The following is a 24,681-nucleotide window of genomic DNA, read 5'->3' as shown; positions in this document are numbered from 1 at the left end:
CAAAAGAGCGCTGAGGCCAAAGTCCACGCACTGCGCAGGCGCACCATCCGCAGCGTGGGCGAAAGGCGGGGCAGGAAGGACGTTTCCCAGAAGGCCCCTCCATCGCAGCTGCCCTTCCTCCCGCTCACAGGCCGCGTGACGTGACTCCACCCACCACGCTTCTCGGTCGCAAACAGCAGTTTGCCAGCGCCCCCCTGCGGCCCGGCTGGGCACTGCGAACATGCACTCAGGGCCAGAGCGAGAGTAGGCCGAACGCTGCGAGTCCGGCAGCCGCCGTCGTCACCTTAGCGCGCCGACAGTGAGCCAAGCGAGCGAGGGACGGGAGGAGGAGGGAGACGCGCGGGGAGGGGAGGGGAGGGAGGAGGCTAGACAAGGCGGGGGAAGGGGGAGTAGCGGTGGCGCAAGTCGCGCGGAGCGGCGCAACCTGGGTCGCTCCCTGCTTCGCCGCCGCCTCCGGACCGAGCCAGCGGAGTCAGTGTCCCAGAGACCCTGAACACCACAAAGCGGACGAAGGAGTCCATGTTGGGGAACTTGTTGGCGGAGTGACTGTGACCTGGGAACCTGCTGTGGGGCCGCGGCCGGACCGAGCGCCTCGACCTCGGCCTGAGGTAAACATTGGCCGACCCGCGGGGTGGATGGGCTTGGGCAGCTGTCTGGGCTAGAGGAGGGTTAGCGGCCGGCGCAGAGCGCTGGAGCGGGCCTAGGGCGACGCGAGGGCTGACAAAGTTTCGGAATCTCGCGCGGCCCGTGCGACGTCGTGCGCTGGGAGTAAAGTTGGAGCTGCCTCTCGAGGTGGGGGAGGCTGCGGCCGGGAGGGCCGCTTTCCCTCTCGCTGCCCCGCGAGGGAGGCCCGGCCCGGCCCGGCCCTGGGCCGCCGCCGCCTCTCTGTCGCACTCCGTCCCATTTCCTCCTTGTGGCCTACGCGCCTCCCGCCGCCTTAGCCGGCGAAGCCCGTCCCCGCCCGTGTGCAGGGTCCTACAGGGGGACAAGGGGCTCCACGCCAGAACCGCCGCAGACGCCCTCCTCCCTGCGGTGGAAACGTGTCCTGCTGAGCTTCCGGGCGCTCCCGACCGCGGTGTCGGCTTTTCTTGGGAGACTTCGGTCGCGAGCGTCCAAGCCCGCTAGTGAAACCAAACTTTACTACGCCGTGACCTCTCGAGTGCGCGAATGGGGAAGAGCCGGCGCTTCTAAGCATCAGCCTTTTTCACTCCGTGATCTGAACTTCAGACTACTCACCCACCCCCAATGTTTTAAATTCGCTACCTGGGCTGACGACTACGGGGCCGGGAGATATAAATGTAGCCTAATCGGTTGCCCCACCTCAGACTTAGGAATTTTGAACCATTAAAAAGATTTCTTACAGATGGCTGGCGGTCTTGCCACCAACACGTATTTTGGAGTATTGTTTCAAAAGTAGACGCTCGATTTAGAGTACTTGATTTAGACATTCACAGATTCAAATGTTGAATTTTGAAATACCTTCAATATATTTCCGTATTGTATTACATACAGTGTCTACCAGCTGACTGTTGTTCATTCATTTTGGGTTACATTTTGGCTAACATGCTACCACTGACCTAAGAGACTTAAGCAAAACTGCTGAAAAATGTTTTTAATGCTTTGTGTAGTAGATGCTGATGTTACATTTTCTCCGCTTTGGGAATTGTCCCCGAAATTTGGGAATAGCATATTAATAAATGCAGTATTTTTTCGTTCTAGAAAGAAAAATACATTTCTACATATCACTACCTACCTCAGCAGCAGAATATCAGGGCAATACATTTTAAAATAACGGTTTTTATATTTTATTAGTAATTGTATTAAAATTTTGACATGTAATCAAGTCTATTTCTAAACAATTGCTTTCTCTTTCCTGTTTCTTTGGCAGTTGGCTTGATCATCTCACTATTTTGGTCAAAAGATGCAAAAAAAAGTTTATGGGCCTTTTGTTTTTGTTGTTTTAACTCAGTGGGCAAGAGAAATGAAATCTTGAAACTGTCTTTGGATTTCTTGTGTTCTATATTATCCTATCGGATAATCTGAATTTACATTTTTTATGCAATATGAGTTTTTTAAAAATAGTAGTTCTTAGGGTAGCTGCATTTTAGCTGTATTTTTTGGTGCTTGCAAATATTTTAACAGTCATTCAGTTTTTCACATTCAGATAGTGAACTTTTTGCCTGAGAGTTTGAGTACATTTTAAGATTTCATTGGGGTAAAATTTGAATGTTTGCCTACTGTAAGTATACTCATGCTTTAAAGACATTCTTCAGTATAAAGGGGAAGAAAACTGTAGAAGAAAATTTAAAGTTTCTAAATATGTTGCCTGAAAACATGTCATGGAGGAAATGTTACGGAGAATTTTTTTACTTTTTCTGTTAATACCTTCATGTGGTAATGGGGCCAGTATGTTAAGATCAAAACTTTTCAGGAGTTACTTAGCTCCCTATCGTCGTTTGGCACCAGCTAGGGCTTAGACAGTTTTCTTGAAAACCTGTGCTTTTATTCACAGACATAGGATGAATCAGTGCAGTTACATGATACTGTTGATTCATCATCAATAACATCTTTTAGTAATCAGAAAGTGCAGTATTATACTACCCATCAACTTAATACTGAACTTTTAAAGTGTATCAGAGATAGTCGTAGCATCTTAAAGAGAGTAGCAGGCATAAAAGTAATAAAAAGAAAGTCAACTGTAGATTAATTTTCATTGTAGCTTCCCTTTAGCAAACCCTGCTATCACCTGCTCTTGTCTTTTAATGATGTAAATTGTACCTTGACAAGGTTTACCTTGCCCAGTGAAATAAAATCTAGATTTTTAATTATAGTCTGTCCCCCAAAATAGATTAATAGCCTTGCACCTTGTCTTGCTTCTGAGCAGTAATACTGTTAGTAATACTATTACTCAGCAGTAATACTGAGCAGAGCCCAGAGTTAAAATATCCAGTATCATTCTCTTGCTATTCCCAAAACTCATCTTTGCATTGTATATTTTTAAGTTGTATCTGTGAACTTAATGTGTGAATTCCTAGTACATAGACACATAAAAATTCAATACAAAGCATAAAAATACAACCACTATTTTGCTTTCAGAAATATCTTCCTAAAAAGTCACTGTGATCTTTGCTGATCTACAGTCTTTAACACTCCATAGCTAGAGAGATCCTGATAAAATGTCAGGTCATGTAACTTCTATTCTCAGATGACTTCCCTTCTCAGTCATAGTAAATTCCATACTCCTATGGTCTACAAGACTCTATGATTTGAGTCTCTTCTTCCTGTCTGACTTCATCTCACTGTTTCTCCAATCTCCTTTCCCCTGTGCTGTTGTGGTCTTTTCTAACTACTATGTATAAAACAACAGCCTTCCCCTCGATATTTCGTATCTGTTTTTATACCAGATTTTTCTCCATAGCATTTATCATTTTGCAACATGCTGTGTAATCTACTAACTGAGGTTTATTGTTTATTTTCTTCACTCTAATTTAGCTTCTGTGAGGTCAGCATTTGTCAGTATTGGTCACTGTGTTGTCCCTAAACACCTGAACAATGCCTTACATGTAAGTTAATGAATTAACATGCTTTCAGCTGTAAACATTACGAATAGTGATTGTGGTTTGAAAGTTTAGACTAAGCAAGTCTCTGTGGCATAAACTGCCCAGTTACTTATATCCATGCACGTGAGCCATGTTCATTTCAGGGGTCCTTGTTTTTTGTTGTTGTTTGTTTTGTTTTTGCTTTCAGATAGCATCTCGCTCTGTCTCCCAGACTGGAGTGCAGTGGTATGATCACAGCTCTCATATGGTGCCCAGGCTGGTCTCAAATTCCTGGGCTTAAGTAATCCTCCCACCTTGGCCTCGCAAAGTGCTGGGATTACAGGAATGAACCCCCACACCTAGCCTAAGCAGTGTGTGTTTTTAGAGGAGTGTGATAGTATGTGACCTTGAAACTATCATTTGTCTTAATATAGAAGGAGCTAAGAATGCCTCAGCTAAGAGTAGAGCAGTGTAATAGTTTGTTTTCACGCTGCTGATATACCTGAGACTGGGAAGAAAAATAGGTTTAATTGAACTTACAGTTCCACATAGCTAGGGAGGCCTCAGAATCTTGGTGGGAGGTGAAAGGCACTACTTACATAGTGGTGGCAAGAGAAAAAGAGGAAAATGCAAAAGCAGAAACCCCTGTTAAAACGATCAGATCTTGTGAGACTACCATGAGAACAGTATGGGGGAAACTGCCCCGTAATTCAAATTATCTCCCAACAGGTTGCTCCCACAACACATGGGAATTATGGGAATACAATTCAAGATGAGATTTGGGTGGGGACACAGCCAAACCATATCAAGCAGTATAACTATCTTATTGTTAAAAATGTCATTTAGGAACCATATTAATTTCTTATAGTTCCAGAAGGCAGAAGTAGGATTGTGGTGATATGTATTGAAAGGGAGGAGAGAGGCAGCAAGAGGAGATCTGGGAGAATTAGTTAGCAGTCTTTTCTAGTAGTCTGGGAGAGATGAGGATAACTTGAATTAGGATGATAATTGTGGAGATGGGCTCAGTGGATGGGATTTGAGACCAGAAGGCCTCAGTTAATAGATTGAAAGTGAGGGAGAAAGAAATTTGAAAAACGACTTCTGGATTACATTCCTAGGTTGTGCCAGATAAAGACAAGAGCTCTTTTGGTTTTAATATATCAGGCTTAAAGTACCTTTGGAGCTTTCAGGTAGAAGTTCCTGTAAGTTATTAGATACATGGTTCTAAAATTCAGAGGAGGAGTATGGGCTGGAGATGGAAAACTGGAGTCACCCATCCAGATAATTGGAACTATAGGTATGGATGAAATTGCCTAGGTGAGGGAATATAACTTGGGGGGAGAAAAAAGCTTAGGATGGAACCACAATGACCTCTAACATTTAAAAAACGTTGCTGGAAGAATGTGAGCTCCCAGAGAATACTGTGAAGATCAGAGAAGTAGAGGGTGAGTGGGGTGTTACAGAAACCAAAGGAAGAGTGTGTTACAAGGAGAGAGAAGTCAAGAAGAGAGAGTTGGGTCAAGTGTTGATAAGAGTTTAATAAGGTAAGAACTAAAAAAAAATTTGTTGACTAACAGTGTGAAGTTCATTGGCCTTTTGAACAAGCAGGACAGTAAGGTGATGCCTCTGTAATTGCTTAACTAGATCTAAAAGTATTGAGATCGAAGTTTAATTATCACCCATATTACAGAAGACAGATAATGTTTATCAGATATTTACTATGTGTCAGCCACTCTGCTGTAGACATTTTACATAAATTTTCATTTGATCTTTTCAGTAGCCTTGCAATGTTGAATGTATTAGTCCATTTCACATGAGTCTGGGGCTCTGGAGAAGTTAAATGACTTAAGTGTCAGAGAAGTTGCTAAGTATCTATACCTAGGTCCATCTGACTTTCAGTCTTCAGTTGTTTCACTGATCTAGAGGCCTGTCAACCTCTAGATCGGTACTGTCCAGTAGACAGTTCTGTAATGATGGAAATGTTTTGAATCTGTATTGCCTGGTGTAGTAACTGATGGTGACGTGGTTGTTGAGCACTTGCAAAGTGGGTAGTGCAGTTGAGGTACTGAATAGTGGTTATTGGACGATGCAGATAGAGATCAAAGGTCATTGACAATCTCCTAATAATAAAGCAGGGTCTTATAAAAAGAAGAGGTGAAAATATATACTGTCATGCTATTCTTCATTTAAAAGGAACACTGCTTTGCTTATTTTTGCTTAAAAAGTGAATTTTTTAGGTAACTACAAAAAAAAAATTCTCAAACTTTCAGAAAAGTTCCTAGTACAGTACAAAGAACTTTTCCCCCTTGAGTCTTTTGAGAGTAAATTGTAGAATCCCACTTAAGCTCCATGTACTCTACAAAGACCTTTTTTCTCCTAAACCAGTTGAGAGTAAGTTGCAGGTACAGTCTCATCACCTCAAACAAGTACAAGGATTTTGTGTTGCACAACTACAGTATAACCATCAAAATTAGGAAATTGGCATGGTGCGGTAGCTCACAGCTATAATCGAGAACTTTGGGAGACAGAGGCGGTAGGATCACTTGAGCCTAGGAGTTTGAGACCAGCCTGGGCAACATAGTGAGAACTTGTCTCTACAAAAAAGAAACAAAACTAGGTGTGGTAGCATGCACCTGTGGTCTCAGCCACTCAGGAGGCTGAGATGGGGGGATCACTTGAGCCCAGGAGGTTCAAGGCTGCAGTGAGCTAAGATTGTGCCACTGCATTACAGTCCGGGCATCAGAGCAAGACCCTGTCTCAAAAAAAAAAAAAAAAAAAAAAATTAAGAAATTAATCTTCCTATATTATTAGAATCTAACCTCAGACCACATTCAAGTTTTGCCAGTTTCCACAGTAATTTCCTTTGTAACAAAATAATTCAGAATTCTGTGTTGCATTTAACTGTAACGTCTTTTTAGACTCCTTCAACTTGAAACAGTCCCCCAGTCTTGACTTTCATGACCTTGTTTGTACTGCTTAAAGCTTATAGATTAGTTCTCTTGCAAAATGTCTCTCCATTTGGGTTTGCATGATACTTTCTTTTTTTTTCCCCCCACATGTACTTTCTGTAGGATGCCAGATATTTCCTTATGGTTAGATTCAGGTTGTACACTATTTGACAGTAATGATGTTGCGTTTTTCTCATTGTGTCCTATCAAATGGCATACAATTTCTGTCTCATTATTGATGATGTGATAACTTGATATCGCATAGTGTGCACTATGATAACTTGATTGAGGTAATATCATCCAAGCTTCTTCACTGTAAAGTTACTTTTGTCCCATTGGTAATTAACATGCATTTTTGTGGAAAAGTATTTTGAGACTGTAAAAATACCCCATTCCTTGTTAAACTTGCTATTTATTTATTCCGAGATTGTCTTAGCTTTGGCTATTGAAAGCCCTTCAAGATAGTTTCTGTTTTCTTTTGACTTGTTCTTCAGACTTCCTTTTTTGTTTTTTTGAAGTGGAATCTTGCTTTGTTGCCCAGGCTGGAGTACAGTGTGATGATCTTGGCTCACCACAAACTCTGCCTCCCAGGTTCGAGTGATTCTTGTGCCTCAGCCTCCCAAGTAGCTGGGATTACAGGCGTGGGCCACTACACCTGGCTAAATTTTGTATTTTTAGTAGAGACGGGATTTTACCATGTTGGCCAGGCTGACCTTGAACTCCTGACCTCAAGTGATCTGCCTGCCTTGGCCTCCCAAAGTGCTGGGATTACAGGTGTGAGCCACCACACCTAGCCACTTCCTTCCTTTTGGGCATAAGAAAATGAAGCTCACCTTGTACTTTCCCTGCCCCAGCACTGGAATCAACCATTCCTCCAAAGAGTGGTTGCTTTTAGTGGAGAAAGGTATTTAGCAAACAGGATTTGGATGCTCTAATTATTTCGATGTCTATGTGTTCAAAACCATGAATTGGTACCAATTTCTGCAATTTCAGTCCATGAGATTTGTTCTCTTTTTTTCCATTACCAAATTTATAACTCCCTTCTCACGAGGAGAACTCTGACTCATTGTCATTACTTACTAAATTTGATAAATCCCCTGCATATGGCCAGTTTCCCATTGCCTTAACTTTTTTCTCTACTTAGGCTCTGACATCCTGTCCTGGGATGCACCACTTACTCCATACTTCTTAGATACCCCATACTGAAGATTTTACCATTCTATTTGAGCTCTAGTACCTTAATCTGGGTTCCCTCACTATTCCTAACATGGGCATTTTGCTCACTAACTTGGTCTCCAATGCCTCCAGCCAGAATAGCAGCATATAGACGTGTTCTTTTAAAATTTATACTTACTCCTTTTTGTAAAAGATTATTATACCAATACTTTTAGTGAAAATTAAGTGTTCTCAGTCTTTAAATTTAAACCCTCTAGAGTACATTTAAACCCTCTTGAGACTCACATCTCTGTTAGGGATAAGACTAAACTTCCTTTTTTATCCTTCCTTTTACCCTAGACTTCTCAGATGTACTTTTAGGGTTGTCTTTTTATTGTAATTTTGACAATAAGGTAAAAATTAGTTCAGTCTTGTGTGTGTGTGTGTGTGTGTGTGTGTGTGTAGGTTTAGGAGTCAGTCAGACCTGGTTTTGAACTCTGGTTATCCTAGATGACTGTCACCTTTTATAGGTGATCTAATCAGTATCTCAGTTTCCTCACCTAATTTTTTAATAACATTTATCTAAGTCCAGTGGTAATAGCAACTAACTCTGTCTCTTGTTCATACTCTTAAGTTAGCTCTGTTTAATGTACGAGTTTTAAGCCTTTTTAATGTGGTGTTCTATTGTTCAGTATTGACGGTGTTTTAAGTTTTTAAATATACCGTGTTCTGGTATTTTGCGGATTAAACGTGGAAAGGCATGCCAGAATGTGTAGTTCGTTACCTAGTATGTTGTAGGCATTCACTCTACCCATAGTTCTGAACTCCAGGTTTGTTGATGTCTATGTGTCTATTAGGTCTGTGCCCCAGGGGAGCTTAGCTCTAATCAGGCCTTCTTTATTGATATGTAGTCTTCTTTCCATTTTCTCCTGACTGGTTTCCCCTACTGTCCATCTCCCCACTGCCGCCACCTTTCTGCTACTGCATTAAGCTCAAAGTCCCCAATTTAAACATCTTATAAACAACTTTAAAAACAGATAAATGGGAGAGAGGTGGACTTGAAGTCCACCTAAGAAAACACAATTTAAATCCTAATTTAGACTGAAGAACATTAACTTTTTGCACTTTATTATTTTTATTTTTCTTTACTTGCCTCAGTCGTTAGTTACTTCCCCACTGGTACATTTTAAAAATGTCTTAGGAACTCTTTGCCTATTTCTTGTATTTGGCACTTAGCATATGCTGTCTTGTTCATCTTCTGTATCTTATGTCTCCAAGTCTACTCTTTGTACCATGAAGGGATACAGTATCTTAATCTGTTTTTATATTCCAATACCAGGCTTAGTATCCTAACCACAGTAGTTATTTAGCAGCTTAAAGCAAACCAAAACAGAAATACAAACATGAAAGAGAGCGGCCAAAACAACACTGTTTTAAAAATTCTCTGGAATCAATCAAACAGTTTACAAATAATAGGTCTTGTTTGTTTTGTTTTGAGACATAGTCTCATTCTGTCACCCAGGCTGGAGTGCAGTGGCACAATCTCGGTTCACTGTAACATCTGCTTCCCAAGTTCAAGCAATTCTCCTGCCTCAGCCTCCTGAGTAGCTGGGATTACAGGCATGCACCACTACCCCGGCTAATTTTTGTGTTTTTAGTAGAGACGGGGTGTCGCCATGTTGGTCAGGCTGATCTCGAACTCCTGACCTTTGCCCTCCTCAGCCTCCTGAATTGCTGGGATTACAGTCATGAGCCACCACACCCAGCCCTGATAGGTGATTTTTTTTTTTTAATGTAAATATACTTATAGCACTATTTTGTATGCCTAGATGGCTTGTCAAGAAGAATGTTTCGGTAAACTGTTATAATGGGGAATAAATATTAATGACTCAAAAAATTTATAAGCTATCATTCACCTGAAAACCTCATCATAGAAAACCCATCAGATAGGACAGTTTTAATGTAATAGGTAATATTTCTTTAGGAACTCTTGTGCGTGTCCAGTTACTTAATGCATCAACATGAGTAATGTGAGGGAGATGCATGAAATGAAATAGCTTCATTGTTTCAAAACTGCCACAGAACTAGATATAATTAAAACTGGAGGGTAAACAAATCCAGTTAGACTCTTTAAAAAGGTTTAAAATATAGTTCATATTAATATAGCCATTCCAACCATCTTTTATTATTGTTTGTATTGTTTGGCATATCTTGGTCTATACGTTTAACCTATCTTTATTTTTAAAGGGAGTTTCTTGTAGACAGGCATATAATTCAGTCTTTCTTTAAAATCCAGTTTGATAATCTCTTTTAACTGGTGTGCACGATTCTTTATTTACATTTAATATAATTATTGCTGTTTGCTCCTCTATTTTCTTCCTTTTTTGGGAGGTGTGGGGAGAGACAAGGTCTCACTCTGTTCCCTGGCTAGAATGCTATGGGATGGCCGTAGTTCCCTGCAACCTTAATCTCCTGGGCTCAAGTAATTCTCCTGCCTCAGTCACCAGAGTACCTAGTACTACAGGTGCATGCCACCACACTCGGCTAATTTTTAAAATTTTTTGTAGAGATAGGTGTCTCATTGTGTTACACAGGCTGGTCTTAAATTCAGCCTCAAGCAATCCTGCCTCAGCCTCCCAAAGTGTCTGTCCTTTTTTAGATTATATGAATATATTTTGATATTTTATTTTCAATGTATCCCTTGGTTTTTTAACTCTTATCTCTTCGTATTATTTTTTAGTGGTTGCATTAGAGCTTCATGGTCCAATTGAGTAGCCAGTAACTAAATATGTGACTCTTGCACTCGAAATGTGGTTAATTTGAATTGAGGTGTACTGTAAGTATAAAATACACACTGGATTTTACAAAAAGAATGTAAAATAGCTCATTAAACAATTATTAAATCGATTACCTCTTTAATAATTTTTAAATTTATTACATGTTGAAATGATAATATTTTGAACATATTCAGATCTGCCATTCGATCCAGGAGTTGCACTACTCAGTACCTATAGGAAAAGAAGTCATTGTATGAAAAACACACATGCACACACGTTTATAGTAGCATAGTTCGCAATTGCAAAGATACGGAACCAACCTTAAGTGCCCATCAACTAAGTGGGTAAAGAGAATGTAGTATATATACACCGTGGAATACTACTCAGGCATAATGTCTTTTGCAGCAACTTAGATGGAGCTGGAGGCCATTATTCTAGGTGAAGTATTTCAGGAATGGAAAACCAGATATTGTATGTTCTCACTTATAAATGGGAACTAAGCTATGAAGATGCAAAGGCATAAGAATGACATAATGGACTTTGGGCTGGGCACTGTGGCTCGTGCCTGTAATACCAGCACTTTGGGAGGCCGAAGTGGGCGGATCACTTGAGGCCAGGAGTTTGAGACCAGCCTGGCCAACGTGGTGAAACCCTGTCTCTACTAAAAATACAACAATCAGCCAGGTGTGGTGGTGCGCACCTGTAATCCCAGCTACTCCAGAGGCTGAGGCATGAGAATTGCTTGAGCCTGGGAGGTGGAGATTGCAGTGAGCCGAGATCGCACCACTGCACTCCAGCCTGGGCAACAGGGCAAAACTCTGTCTCAAAAATAAATAAGTAGAAAGATACAGTGACCTTTGGGGACTCAGGGTGAAGGCTGGCAGGGAGTGAGGGATAAAAGACTACATACTGGGTACAGTGTAATGTTGCTCAGGTGACAACTGCACCAGAATCCTAGAAATCACCACTAACGAACTCATCAATGTAACCAAGAACCACCTGTACCTCAGAAACTATTGACATAAAAATAAATTTTAAAAAAGATTTTTTTCTTCATGTTTGCTTTGTTGCAGTTGATTATGATTTATTTGTTTGTTTATTTTTGAGAGGAGTTTCGCTCTTTTTGCCCAGGCTGGAGTGCGGAGTAGCTGGGATTATAGGTGCCTACCACCATGCTCAACTAATTTTTTTTTTTTTGTATTTTTAGTAGAGATGGGGTTTCACCATGTTGGCCAGTCTGGTCTTGAACTCCTAACCTCAGGCAGTCCACCTGCCTTGGCTCCCCAAAGTGCTAGTATTACAGGCGTGAGCCACTGTGCCCGGCCTTTGATTATAATTTATAAGCATGTTTTTCTATTGCATTTATCCTATTTGGTGTTGTCTTGAGCTTGGTGAATTTCTAAATTTGTGCCCTTCTTCAAGTTTAGGAGGCTTATGAACCTTATTCCTTCCAGTATTTTTTTCTGTACCAATTTCTTTCTCTTTCTGGTACTCAAGTGACAAAACTTTTGATGTTGTCCAGAGGACCCTGAGAGTCTTTATTTTTTTCTTCTTTTATTTCTCTGTTCAGATTAGATCATTTCTGTTGATTTGGCTTCATGTTCACTGACTTCTTTGCATTTCTATTCTGTTATTGTACCCTTTTTTTAGACATCATATTTCTTACCTCTAAAATTTTAATTTTTTATACCTACTATTTCACTGCTGAGAATTCTGTCTTTTCTTTTTTTGAAAGTGTTTATTTTTTTCTCCATGGAGCATAGTTATAATAGGTAAAGTCCTCAGTAATTCCAATATTTGAGTTATCTTGGCATTGGCAGTTATAGATTGTCTGTTCCCTTGAGAATTGGTCACATTTTCTGGTGCTTGGAATGTCAAGTAAGTTGGAACTGTATCCTGGACAATATTATGTTATATCGACTCTAGGCCCTGTAAATAGTCTTCTAGAGATGTTTTGTTTTAACAAATAGCCCATTAAATTCAGACCATACATTTTGGTGGGGTTTTTTGTTGTTATTTTGTTTTTGAGACAGGATCTTTGTTGCATAGGCTGGAGTGCAGTGACATGACCATGGCTCAAGCAATCCTACTGCCTCAGCCTCCCAAGTAGCTGGGGCTGCCTGTGTGCACTACCACACCTGGCTAATTTTTGTTTGTTTGTTTGGTAGCAATGAAGTCTCACTATGTTGCCCAGGCTGGTCTTGAACTCCTGAGCTCAAGCAATCTTGCCACCTTACCTCCCAAAGAGCTAGGATTACAGGCATGGGCCATCATGCCTGGCCTCAGACTGCAAACTTTGTCTTACCTTTTGTGGGTGATAGTTCACCTTTAGTTTAGTTTTCACAGCCTTTGCTGTATTGCCCTGGGTCTGTCCTGTGCTAACTGAATGCTTGCATAGCTCAGCTAGGACTTGTGTAGATTCATGCAGAGAATTAAGGAATCCTCTTGATCAGACTCTCTCCAGGATTTTTTCTCCACCCTGCAGTGTCCCCTTTTCCTGGTTCCTTTGGCTAGAAACGCCCAGAAAAATGGGGCTTCTCTCAGACTTTGAGCCACCTGTGCCACTGCCACCATGTAACCACCCTAAGGACAAAGCTATGAGAGAAAAGATGAAAAATAAAACGGGAAGACTCAATGTAGTTTGCTTCTCCAGATTTTTACTCCCCTCCACATTCCACCTACTGTAATTTACTTTTCAGAGTGTAGTACTTAGATGAATTCCTTTAGTATTCTGCCCAGATTTTTTGAGATAGGCTATAATGGGGCCTACTTTGTGTTAGCCAAAACCATATTCTAAAATATATCTGAAAATAAAATTTGAATCAGATATTGATAAAACTTAAGAAATTTGAAAACCAGTAGACTAGGGAGAATACTCCAAATTTTCAGACTGAATAGCCCAGCCCTGTGAACAGCCTAAAGTTAATCTGTAGCTAGAATAACTAGGGGAAATGAGATAAAAAACAAAAACGTATTTATTCAAGGATGACATTATATTTATTCTTCAGAAAATGGGAGAACGGTGTTTCGGTTTTTGAATCTTTTTGGGAGACAGGAATCTCAGAGCTCTAAGGGGCTGTTTGTTTAGGGGTTATTTTGATACAACTTTAAGGGACTTGGATCAATATCAGGATTATTTTTTGGCATGGATTTGTAAAACTCTAAATTATCACATCATTTAGAACAGTTTGTCTTAGGGATGTGTTCATTCACCATTTTTGACTCTTCATCCTGTTTTCTTTCTCATTAACATATCTTACTGATATACTTTATGGTGTTGAACAGGTCATATCCTGTGTTAGTCATGGCGAACATAGCAGAAGACTGACCAGTTAGAGATTTCACTTGAAAAAGTAGTTGGCAGTTTGTAGCATTTATAATACGATTACATTTAGGAGATAATCCTAATATCACTCAATCTCTAACAGCATCATTTTGGTCTGAGTTGTCTCTTCCAAAAACAAACTATATATACTCTTTAACAATATTTCTTTATTTTGTTAATTTATAAATCAGCTGCCCTGTTTCCCTAAAGCAAACTATTCTAAATGATGTGATATATTAGGTTATGTCCTAAGACATTGACAACTAGTATCTTACTAATACCAGTTTAGTTTTTCCTATTAGTGTATTTTGGGAAGAGGAACGCTAATGGTATTTTGGAACCTGGTGGAACAGGACAGTCTTGATCCGATTATTCTACTCTCAGGTTCTTTGCACTAAAAGGGCGTGAAAATCAGTCACTAAATAGAGCTAATTTAAGAGAACGGAACATAGAGTTAACTGCTATTTATTACCACTGGACTCAGATAAATGTTATTTAATTAGTACTTAAATACTGTAAGGAGATGGTATTCAGGTGAGTTGTTGGGTAACTTATGACTCTTATAGAGATCTTTTTGTGTATGAGGCCGTTTAGTGTCAATGGTTAAGAGCATAGGGGAGCCTGATTTCCTGAATTTCAGTCCCAGCTCTACAGCTTGCTAGGTGTTTCCATGATAAAATGGGGGTAATGACAGTATTGCTGTAAAATGAAGTTAATCTCTCAAGATCATAGTGGTTTTTTAATATATGTAAAGAGGGGGGCTAAGTGTGTTTAGAATCGTGCCTGACAAATAACATGTGCTATGGTTGCTAAACATATCCATAAAAAATTGGGCACTCCTTTGAAGGCATGCTGTTGGATCCTGGTAATATAGTGATAAAGAAGGAAGATTAAAAGCCTAACATTTTTGCAGTCATTTGAATCATTAAGAATGTTACCAATCCTTGTTGTTTGAATACTCATAATTTCTAGTGACTTGGATTAATATTTGTGTTATTTACTGGTAAATGGCTAATGGGTTCCAGTCCTACTACTTAATGCTGGCTTTTCGATCTTGGGCATGTTACTTACTTTCATTGTATGTAAAATTGAGATATCTCTTTCACCAGGTTCTATAAAAGTTAAATGAGATAATTCATGACTTGTTAGAAAGTAGTAGCTAAAAATAATATGAAAAGCTTACACAAAAATCCAGGTTATGGGCATTTGTAGCATTTGTAATATGATTACATTTAGGAAAGAATCCCAATATCTATTCATGCCTTATGCTAATATGGCAGAATTTTTTTTTAAGTTTGCGTAGTATGTAATATAATCAGTATCTGGATTAGAGTTGTAGTATTTCATAGGAGTAGGATAGTGAAATTCTTCTTTAAATTATGTGTAAAATACTCATATGAGGGCACATTGATACTTACTCATTTATGTAACATAATTGTACTTATCTCTGAGATAGCTAGAAGGATGAGTTTGTGTTTCAGAAATTCATATAATAGGCATAGCTAGAGAAAAGAGTAGATGTCGTGTTTATACTGTGCAAGATAAGTGCTTTTTTCCATCTTGGTTTTATAATAGCTACTTGTACCAATTTGTAAGGGATTAGTATGAAGAAAGTGATCAGTTCTCGAGAAACCAATGAAAGAGTTAACTTTCAGCATTTGTGCAAAAGAAACTAATTTCTGGAATTGAAACTCTGTAAAGTTTTAAAAATCTTGTTTAAACAGAATGGGGTAAAATTTCAGAAGCAGTGATTTGAACATCATCCCTTTTTTCCTATTAAATCCATTCTCATTTTTCTGTGACAAGCATTTTTACGTGGTCGTTTATTTTCAGTAATTCTCACCCTTTAACTCTTAGAATTTTTCTGTGGTTTCAATGTTTATGCCCTCTCCAAAATTCATGTTGAAACTTAATCCTGAATGCAACAGTGTTAAGTGGTGGGGCTTTTGGGAGGTGATTAGGCTGTAAGGGCTCTGCCCTCATGGATGGAATTAGTGCCTTCTATAAGGGCTGGAGAGAACTAACAGGGCCCTTTTATAAGGCACTAATTCCATCCATGAGGGCATAGCCCTCACAGCCTAATCACCTCCTGAAAGGCCCCCACTTAATACTTGAAGATGCAGTAACAGGTGCCATCTTGGAAGCAGGGACCGGATCCTCACCAGGCACTGAACCTGCTGATGCCTTGATCTTAGACTTCTTAGCCTCCACAACTGTGAGAAATTTCTATTTTTTATAAATTACCTGTCTCAAGTGGTTTTTTTTTTTTTTTTTTTTTTTTTTTTTTTTTTTTTTTTTTTTTGGTACAGCAGCACAAATGAACTAAGAGAGCTTTGTTTGTTATTTGGACAGGCGTTGTCATTTCTGCTCAGAAGTCTTTCCAAAGTACACCAAGTGTTAAAGTAAAAATATAGTTGACAGTTTTCCTGTTTTTCTTAAAAGGATAAAAATTCACCAGTTCTTTCTCTGCTTCCATACTTCCACCCAGGATGCCTTTCTTGTCTTTGTTATTCTGCCTCCCAGATGTGAAAATACAGTGCTGTTGATCCCAAGTGCTCCTGTAGTCTTCTTGGGAGGTTTGGTTGTAAAATGAGTCTGTAACATCTCATTGCTCTTTTGCTTTTTGTCTCTAATAGTCATGAAGTTTAGTTTTCTACATGTAAACTCTACTTTTCCACACGTACAGCTCTTTCCTTTAAAGTACCTGTAACAGGCATTCAGAGATTGCCTGGCGGAAATAAAAATAAAAGAGCTTTAGGTTTGCCCTTAGCATATAAATTAGTTATGTCCTTGACTTTAGTAAATGAGAATGAGAATCTTGAGGATAAATGAAGATTATGTAATCAACTCTTTGTATTCTGTCCTCCATACCTTAAGCAGGGGTGGGGTTATTAGACAACAATTGCATAAATATATTGAAGGTATCAAAGGACATATGCTACTGTTTACAGTTGTTTCTTATTTGGAAAATAATGGAAGCCTGTCATATATGATGATTTTTTCAGACTGTCATGGTAAACTATCCAGGCACATAAAAGGCACTCGTTTTTCTTTTCTTTTTTTTTTGAGATGGAGTCTTGCTCTGTCACCCAGGCTGGAGTGCTGTGGCCGGATCTCAGCTCACTGCAAGCTCCGCCTCCCGGGTTCACGCCATTCTCCTGCCTCAGCCTCCCCGGTAGCTAGCTGGGACTACAGGCGCCCGCCACCTCGCCCGGCTAGTTTTTTGTATTTTTTAGTAGAGACGGGGTTTCACCGTGTTAGCCAGGATGGTCTCGATCTCCTGACCTCGTGATCCGCCCGTCTCGGCCTCCCAAAGTGCTGGGATTACAGGCTTGAGCCACCGCGCCTGGCCTATTTTCTTAAATAAAGTACTACATTGTAAATACATTCTTCCCATAGAGTGGATGACTGTCACATAAGAGTGTAACCTAACTGGGAGTCATAGTAGATGTCTTCCTTCGGTGATCACCCATGCTATCTTTAGGATTTTGGAACTGATCTGTTTCTGCACCTCTGCCTTAGAATTTAGTGGAGTTGTTACATTGAGCCTGTTGTTTTTAATCTCTGTATCTCGACAGGTTATGGATATCTGTTGTCTCTCAGACCTGTCAGTGCTGTAGAAATGGAGAAAGCAGAGATAAAACATTCAAACACCCCCTCCCAAGCTCATCTTGTGGCGGTATGATTTGGGTGGCTTCTGTGTTGACAGTAGTTATAAGAATTGGAACAACTGAAAGTATGAAGTTGACAATGAAAAAGTGCCTTTCTTGAAAATGTTAACAATTTATATTTTAGTTCGTAATATTTTCAAAAAATTGCTCTCATGTTAGTCTTGTTAAGAAAATTGAACTTTTATTATATACAGTAAAATTGAGCTTTCTGAGGTATATGGTTCTGTGAGTTTTAATACATGTATAGATCTGTATTACCACTACAGTCAAGATTTGCAATGGTTCTATCACCCCCCCCCCCCCCACAAAAAAACTGTATTGTTCTATCTCTGTAGTCATACATTCCCTTAACCCAGGTAACTGCTGACAAGTTCTCTATCACTATAGTTTTGCATGTAAATGCAATTCTAGAATATTTTGCCTTTTGAGACTGGCTTCTTTCACAAAATAGAATGCCTTTAAGATGCGTCCAATTTGTTGAATGAAATGCTAGTTCGTTCCTTTTTATTGCTGAGCAGTATTTCATTATATGATTGAATGTACCATAGTTTTTATTTTGATGAGGAGCAGAATATAAATTTGTTCTTTTCATGTACTTTTTTTTTTTGTATGAGGATAATGCTGGATTCATAAAATGATTTGGGAAGTGCTCATCTTCCATTTTCTGGAAGAGATTGTGTTGATTTGGTGTTATTTCTTCTTTAAATATTTGTTAGAATTCACCAGGGAAATTACGGGGGTCTAGAGGTTTCTTTTTTGGAAGGCTTTTAACTACAAATTCAATTTCTTCAAATAGTCCTAAGGCTATTCAGGCTATCTACATCATCAGTCTGGCAAGAGGTTTAAATTTTATTGATCTTTACAAAGAATGAGCTTTTGGTTTTGTTGATTTTTATCTGTTTTTCTGTTTTTGATTTCATTGATTTCTGTTCCTTTATTTTCTTTCCTTCTGCCAGTTTTGTATATAGTTTGCTCCTTTTTTAGTTTAAGATGCAAGTTTAAATTACTGATTTGAGACCTTTTCTGATAGAAGAAATTTAATACTCTAGTGCTTTTGCTGCATCTCATATAATTTAAATATGGGTATGTTTGGGTTCAGGTCTATTTTCTGTTTGTTCCCTCTGTTTTTGTTCCTCTGTAAGCTCCTTCTTTGGGTTATGTAAACATTTTTTTAGTATTCCATTTTAACTGGCCAACCTGGACTGATTTGAAGGGAACTGGGTATAGTAGTTACCCCCTTTTCCATGTGGGAGCTATTTCAGGTAGATGCCTGAAACTGCAGATAGTACCAAACTCTATGTATATCATGTTTTTTCCTATATGTACATACTCATGATAAAGTTTAACTTATACATTAGGTGCAGGAAAGATTAACAACATTAAGGAATAATAGAACAATTATAACAATATACTACAATAAAAGTTATGTGAATGCGGGCTCTCTCAAAATATCTTACTGTATTTTACTCACCCTTCTTGAGATGAAGGTAGAGTGACACAAGACATTGACTAATGTTTTTAGGGGTAGCTCTAAGAATTATACATACTTAAATTTTAGTCTACTTAGAATTGATATTTTACCACTTGAAGTGAAATAGAGGTCTTACCACCATGTATGTCCCTTTATGTTCCCTCCTTTATGTTGCAGTTGTCTTGTGTTAAATGTACATATATAGGCATACCTCTTTTTATTGCAGTTCAGTTTATTTTGTTTTGTAGATACTGCATATTTTGCAAATTAAAGATTGTGGCAATTCTGCATCAAGCAGGTTTGCCGCCGTTTTTCCAACAACTTGTGTTTATTTCATGTTTCTTTCACAGTTTGGTAATTCTCACAGTATTTCAGATATTTTTGTTTTTATTAAATCTGTTGTGATCTGTGATCAGTGATCTTTGATGTTACTATTGTAATTATTTTGAGGCACCACGAAGAGCGCCCATATAAGACAGGTAATTTATGTTTGCCTTTGTTCTGACTGCTCCACTGACCAGCTGTTCCCTTGTGTCTCCCCTTCTCTTTGGACCTTCCCATTTCTCTACAATATTGAAATTAGATCAAAACAGCCTTATCACTGATATGAAGAAAGTTTGACTGATCTGGGTAGAAGGTCAAATCAGTCATAACATTTTATTAACTCAAAGCCTAATCCAGAGCGAGGCTCTGACACTATTCAAGCCTATGAAATCTGAGAGGGATAAGGAAGCTGCAGAAGAAAAGTTTGAAGCTAGCAGAGGTTGGTTCATGAAGTTTAAGGAAAGAAGCCATCTCCATAACATAAAAGTGCAAGGTAAAGCAGCAAGTGCTGATGCCGAACCTGCATCAGGTTATCCAGAAGACCTAGCTAACATCATTTATGAAAGTGGCTATACTAAACAAAAGATTTTTAATGCAGATGAACCAACCTTCTATTGAAAGAAGACGCCATCTAGGACTCATAGGTAGAGAGGAGAAGTCAGTGTTTGGCTTCAAAGCTTCCAAGGACAGGCTGACTGTCTTGTTAGGAGCTAATGCAGCTGGTGATTATAAATTTATAAACCTATATTCATTGACCGTTCTGAAAATTCCAGGACTCTTAAGAATTATGCTGAATCTACTCTGTGCTCTATAAATGGAACAACAAAGCTTGGATGATAGCCCATCCTTTTACAGCATGGTTTACTGAATATTTTGAGCTCACTGTTGAGACCAAATGCTCAGATAAAAGGATTCCTTTCCACATAGTACTTATTCATTGACACCTAGCCATCCAAGAGCTCTGATGGAAATATTTAGAGATAAATGTTGTTTTCATGCCTGCTAACACAACATCCATTCTTCAACCCAATGATCAAGAAGTAATTTTGACTGTTAAGTCTTCTTCTGTTAGAAATACATTCCATAAGGCTACAGCTGCTTTAGACAGTGATTTCTTGGATGGATATGGGCAAAGTAATGGAAAGGATTCACTATTCTAGATGCCATGAAGAACATTCGTAATTCATGGAAGGAGATTAAAATATGAACAGGATTGTGAAGAAGTTGATTCCAACCCTCATGGATGACTTAAGGATTCAAAACTTGTGTGAAGGAACTATTACAGGTGTGGTGTAAACAGCAAGAGAACTATTTTAGAATTAGAAGTGGAGCCTGAAGACATGACTGTATTGCTGCAATTTTATGATTAAATCTTGAATGAAGAGTTGTTTCTTGGGGATGAACAAAGAAAGTGGTTTCTTGAGATGGAATGTGCTCTTGCTGAAGATATTGTGAACATTGTTAAAATAGTTGAGAACACAGTGGCAGAGTTTGAGAGGATTGACCCCAATTTTGAAAGACATTCTGCTGTGGGTAAAATGCTGTCAAATAGCATCTCATACACAGATAATTTTTCTGTGAAAGGAAGAGTCTGTCAGTGTGGCATATTTGAATGTTACCTTATTTTAAGAAATTGCCACAGCCACCCTGCCCTTCAGCAACTACCATCCTGTGATTAGTTAGCAACCATCAATATCAAAGCAAGACCCTCCACCATGCTGAAGGCTTGCTTAGATGATTGTTAGCATTTTTAGCAATAAGTTATTTTTAAATCAAGTATGTACAGTTTTTAGACATAATGTTGCACACTGAATAGACTACAGTATAATATAAACCTTTATATATACTGGGAAACCAAAAATTTTGTGTGACTTTATTGCAGTATGTTTTATTACTCTGGTCTGGACCTAGACCCATGATATCTTTGAGGTATGCCTGTATTGGAAATCTTATCAGAAAGTGTTATAAATATTTGCTTTAATGCCAAACATATTTTAAAGAATTCAAGATGAGAATAGTTAACTCAGGCATTTACTGTTTCTGTTGATCTTCCATCATTCCTAACATTGTTTTTCTTCTGACACAACTTCATTTAAGAGTTTTTTAGAGCTGGAAAATAATTCTCATCAATTTTCTTCTACTTTGAATAGCTTTTGTTTCACATTCATTCCTGAAGGATATTTTCACTAGATAAAGGATTTTAAGTTTACAGTCCATTTTAGCATTTGAAGGATGTTGTTCCTCTTTCTTCTGACTTGCATGGTTTCTGATGAGAAATCACCAGTGTTTCAAATCATTAAACTCCCTCCCCCTCATAAGTAATGCATCATTTTTTTTCTGGTTGCTTTCAAGGTTTTCCTTTGTAATTTTCAGCACTTTGACTCTGATGTGTGTCCAGGCATGGATTTCATTGGGATTATTCTGAGATTTGTGAGAACTTCTTAAATGTAGCAGTTTATGCCTTTCACCAAATTTCAGAAAGTTTCCAGCCATTATTTCTTCTTCTTCTTTTTTCTTTTTTCTTCTTCTGTCTACTTTTTTCTTCTTTTCTTCAGTGATTTTCCTTTCCTTGCATTCTTGATGGGAATGTCGGGTTTTTGGTACTGCCTCACAGGTCCCTGAGCCTTTAATTTTTTTTTTTTCAATATTTTTCTCTTTGTTTTTTAGATTGGATAATTTCTGTTGGTTTATCTTCAAGTTCACTGACTCTTTACTCTTATTTCCGTTCTACTGTTGAGTCTATCCAATGTATTTTTATTTCCGTTTTCACTTTTTTTTAGTTTCCATTCGGTTGTTCTTTATATCTTCTATTTGTTTGCTGTGATCTTTTGGCTTTCCATTTGTTTCAAAAGTATTTACTTGTACTTGTTGGAATATACATACTGGCTTTACATCTTTGTCTATTGTTAGATAATTCGTTTTAGAAAATTCACCCAGCTGTGTCATCTTGGTGTTTTCTTTTAATTGTCTTTTCCCATGAGAGTGTTATTTTTCCCAGCTCTCTCTATGCCAAGTAATTTTGGATTGTGTTCTGTACATTTGGAACATTATGTTACAAAACTTTGTCTTTTGTTTAAATGCTATGGAAAATGTTGATGTTTTTGTTTTAGTTTTTTGGATTTTTTTTTTTTTAAGAGGGTTTTGCTGTTGCATCCAGGCTAAAGTGCATGGCATGATTGTACCTTACTGCATCCTTCAACTCCTGGACTCAAGGGATCCTCCTGCCCCAGTCACCTGATTAGCTGGCACTACAATCACACACCACTATGTTTGGCTACTTTATTTTTTATTTTTTGTAGAGAGAGGATCTCCCTTTGTTGCCCAGACTGGTCTCAAACTACTAGCTTTAAGCAATCCTCCCATCTTGGCCTCTTAAAGTGCTGGGATTACATGCTTGAGTCACTGTGCCGAGCTAATATTTTTATTTTTACAGGCAGTTGATCCAGCTGGGTTCAGGTTGGTCACAAGTTCCAACCGGCTTTCTGTAGGTTGTATTTTTTTTAACTTCAGTTCTGTTTTCAAAACTTTACATTACTATTTATACTTTTTCAGTATATATTACCCAGTAGCCAGTCTGTGATATGTGTGGAGGTTTATCTTATATTTCAGATTTCAGAGTCTGTGGTATGCTGCTTGGGTTTAAATCCACATATGTTCAGCTTGGGTGAGTTAGGAGTTCAGAAACAGCTGTTACTTTCTTGAGTTCTTTCCTGTCATATCCATGGTATTTTCTAGATCCCTGGGACACTCTTTTCTGTCTTTTGGCCAGAAAATTGGTTTTCATTTACTCCATTTCCCACAACTGTGTCTGGATCCAAGTATCAGGAAGACAGAGAGAAGTCAACAAGATTGGCCCAGAGTTTATTTGGTGAGAATGGTTCCTCTCTTTCTTAAGAGTTTTAGGTTCCTGCTGCTGCCACTGTTGTACCCACTACCACCACCAGATCATTTGGGAATAGGGACATGAGGAATGGGGAACAGAGAAAGGAAAAAAAAAAAAAGGAGCGAATGGGGAATAGAGAAAGAAAAAAAAAAGGAACAGTTTCCCCCTCTCTTTCTGAACATTAGGAGACACTCCTTCCCCGCCAACTCCCCTCCCCCTTACCCACCTCGCTTTATATTTAGAGAGATTCTCTTAGATCTTGGTCTCTGTCGTTACCAATGCCTACTTTCTAGGTTCCAGGCTTTATTAATCCCAGGCCAGGGGATTCTGGATGGGGAAAAGGTGATAAACTTACTGACAGTTTGATGATGCATTAGATTCTGGTGTCTTCTGTAGTCCAAATGCTATTATTTACTTCTGAGTCTTCAGATAACTGCTCCATTCATTCTGTCAGTATTTTGTAGTTTCATTCAGTGAGATTAACAAGGTGGGATGTGTTTATTCCATCTTACCTGGAACTGAAACTCCCTGATCTCACTTTTGATCTATTTTAGAATGTAATGCCAACTTTAATCACCTCATATTCATATTAAATACAGTTTGGGAATTATATTCAATAATTTTTTTCAGCATATATGTGACCCTGCTGCATGCCACAGTACAATTTCTGTTAAAGAGATGATGCTACATTAAATGAAGTAGGAAGCAGGAAAATTAATTTCTTTTTTTAGAACACTTTTGATGAACTTTCTACATAAATATATTAGCTTTGAAAAACTTGTCCTATTTTCAGTTCAGTCTTCATTGTCTGGCTGAGCATTTCTGGCTTGCCTTTCACTTTGGGAATGTTTTCTTTATTCATTTTACTCTTTAAAACATGATTTGTTTCAATAATTAGGTTTTTGACCATTGTAGAGCATAGTATGAGGTGACATGCATCATTATGGATTATTTTGGCACTCACTTCCTGTTGAAAACACTGCATAGGAATTTTAAAGACGTTCTGAAACATATCCTTACTTCCTAGATTGATATAGGAAACTGATTTTATTAAAAAACCTGTAAATGTGGATGACTTCAGCTTTTGATTTTAATTTTCCATTTATCTGGTAAGCCACAAGATAATAGGATAATTTGTTCTTCAGTGAATGGTGCTTGGTCCTTTTCTTAATATAGGTCCACAGTGGTGGAAGTGAATATGAAAGATTCTTAGAAATTGCTTTTGTTGATCAACTGCTAACAAGCAGTCAGATCACTGATAATCTTTTTAGAAACTGCACTAGAAAGTAATTCTGGGGACTAGTATGCCCTTGGCATAAGTGTGCCCAACATAGAGACTGCTCCTACTTGCCCTTTTATTCAACTCTGTCTCTCATTTATCATATCAGTGCTCTTCCATAGTAGGGTCTGTCATGGCAAGATTGCGCTTGGAAGTAGGGTTGGTAATAGTGTGATATTTCCTCATGGCCATTTGTATCCCTCTTCTTTGTTTGTAACCAAAGAATCTGATTCTACCCTTTTGACAAAATATCACTAGGAGGCTGGGCACAGTGGCACATACTTGTAATCCCAGCATTTTAGGAGACCA

General features: G+C 38.7%; 1 protein-coding gene across 2 annotated transcripts in view; it reads left to right on the top strand.

The window, feature by feature from the left end:
• The first annotated feature begins 402 nt into the window (after positions 1–402).
• SCAF11 (SR-related CTD associated factor 11) overlaps positions 403–24,681 on the top strand; it is a 78,061-nt gene continuing 53,782 nt past the window's right edge. The window contains exon 1 of one of the 2 annotated variants that reach the window (XM_023231223.3): positions 403–608. The gene's annotated coding sequence lies outside the window, so the exon portion shown is untranslated. The remainder of the gene's footprint in view (positions 609–24,681) is intronic. The other variant, XM_023231224.3, reaches the window with a different exon arrangement.

Source organism: Piliocolobus tephrosceles, chromosome 10 (assembly GCF_002776525.5).
Source record: "Piliocolobus tephrosceles isolate RC106 chromosome 10, ASM277652v3, whole genome shotgun sequence".
Classification (NCBI taxonomy): domain Eukaryota; kingdom Metazoa; phylum Chordata; class Mammalia; order Primates; family Cercopithecidae; genus Piliocolobus; species Piliocolobus tephrosceles.
This window is presented reverse-complemented; position numbering and strand designations above follow the sequence as displayed.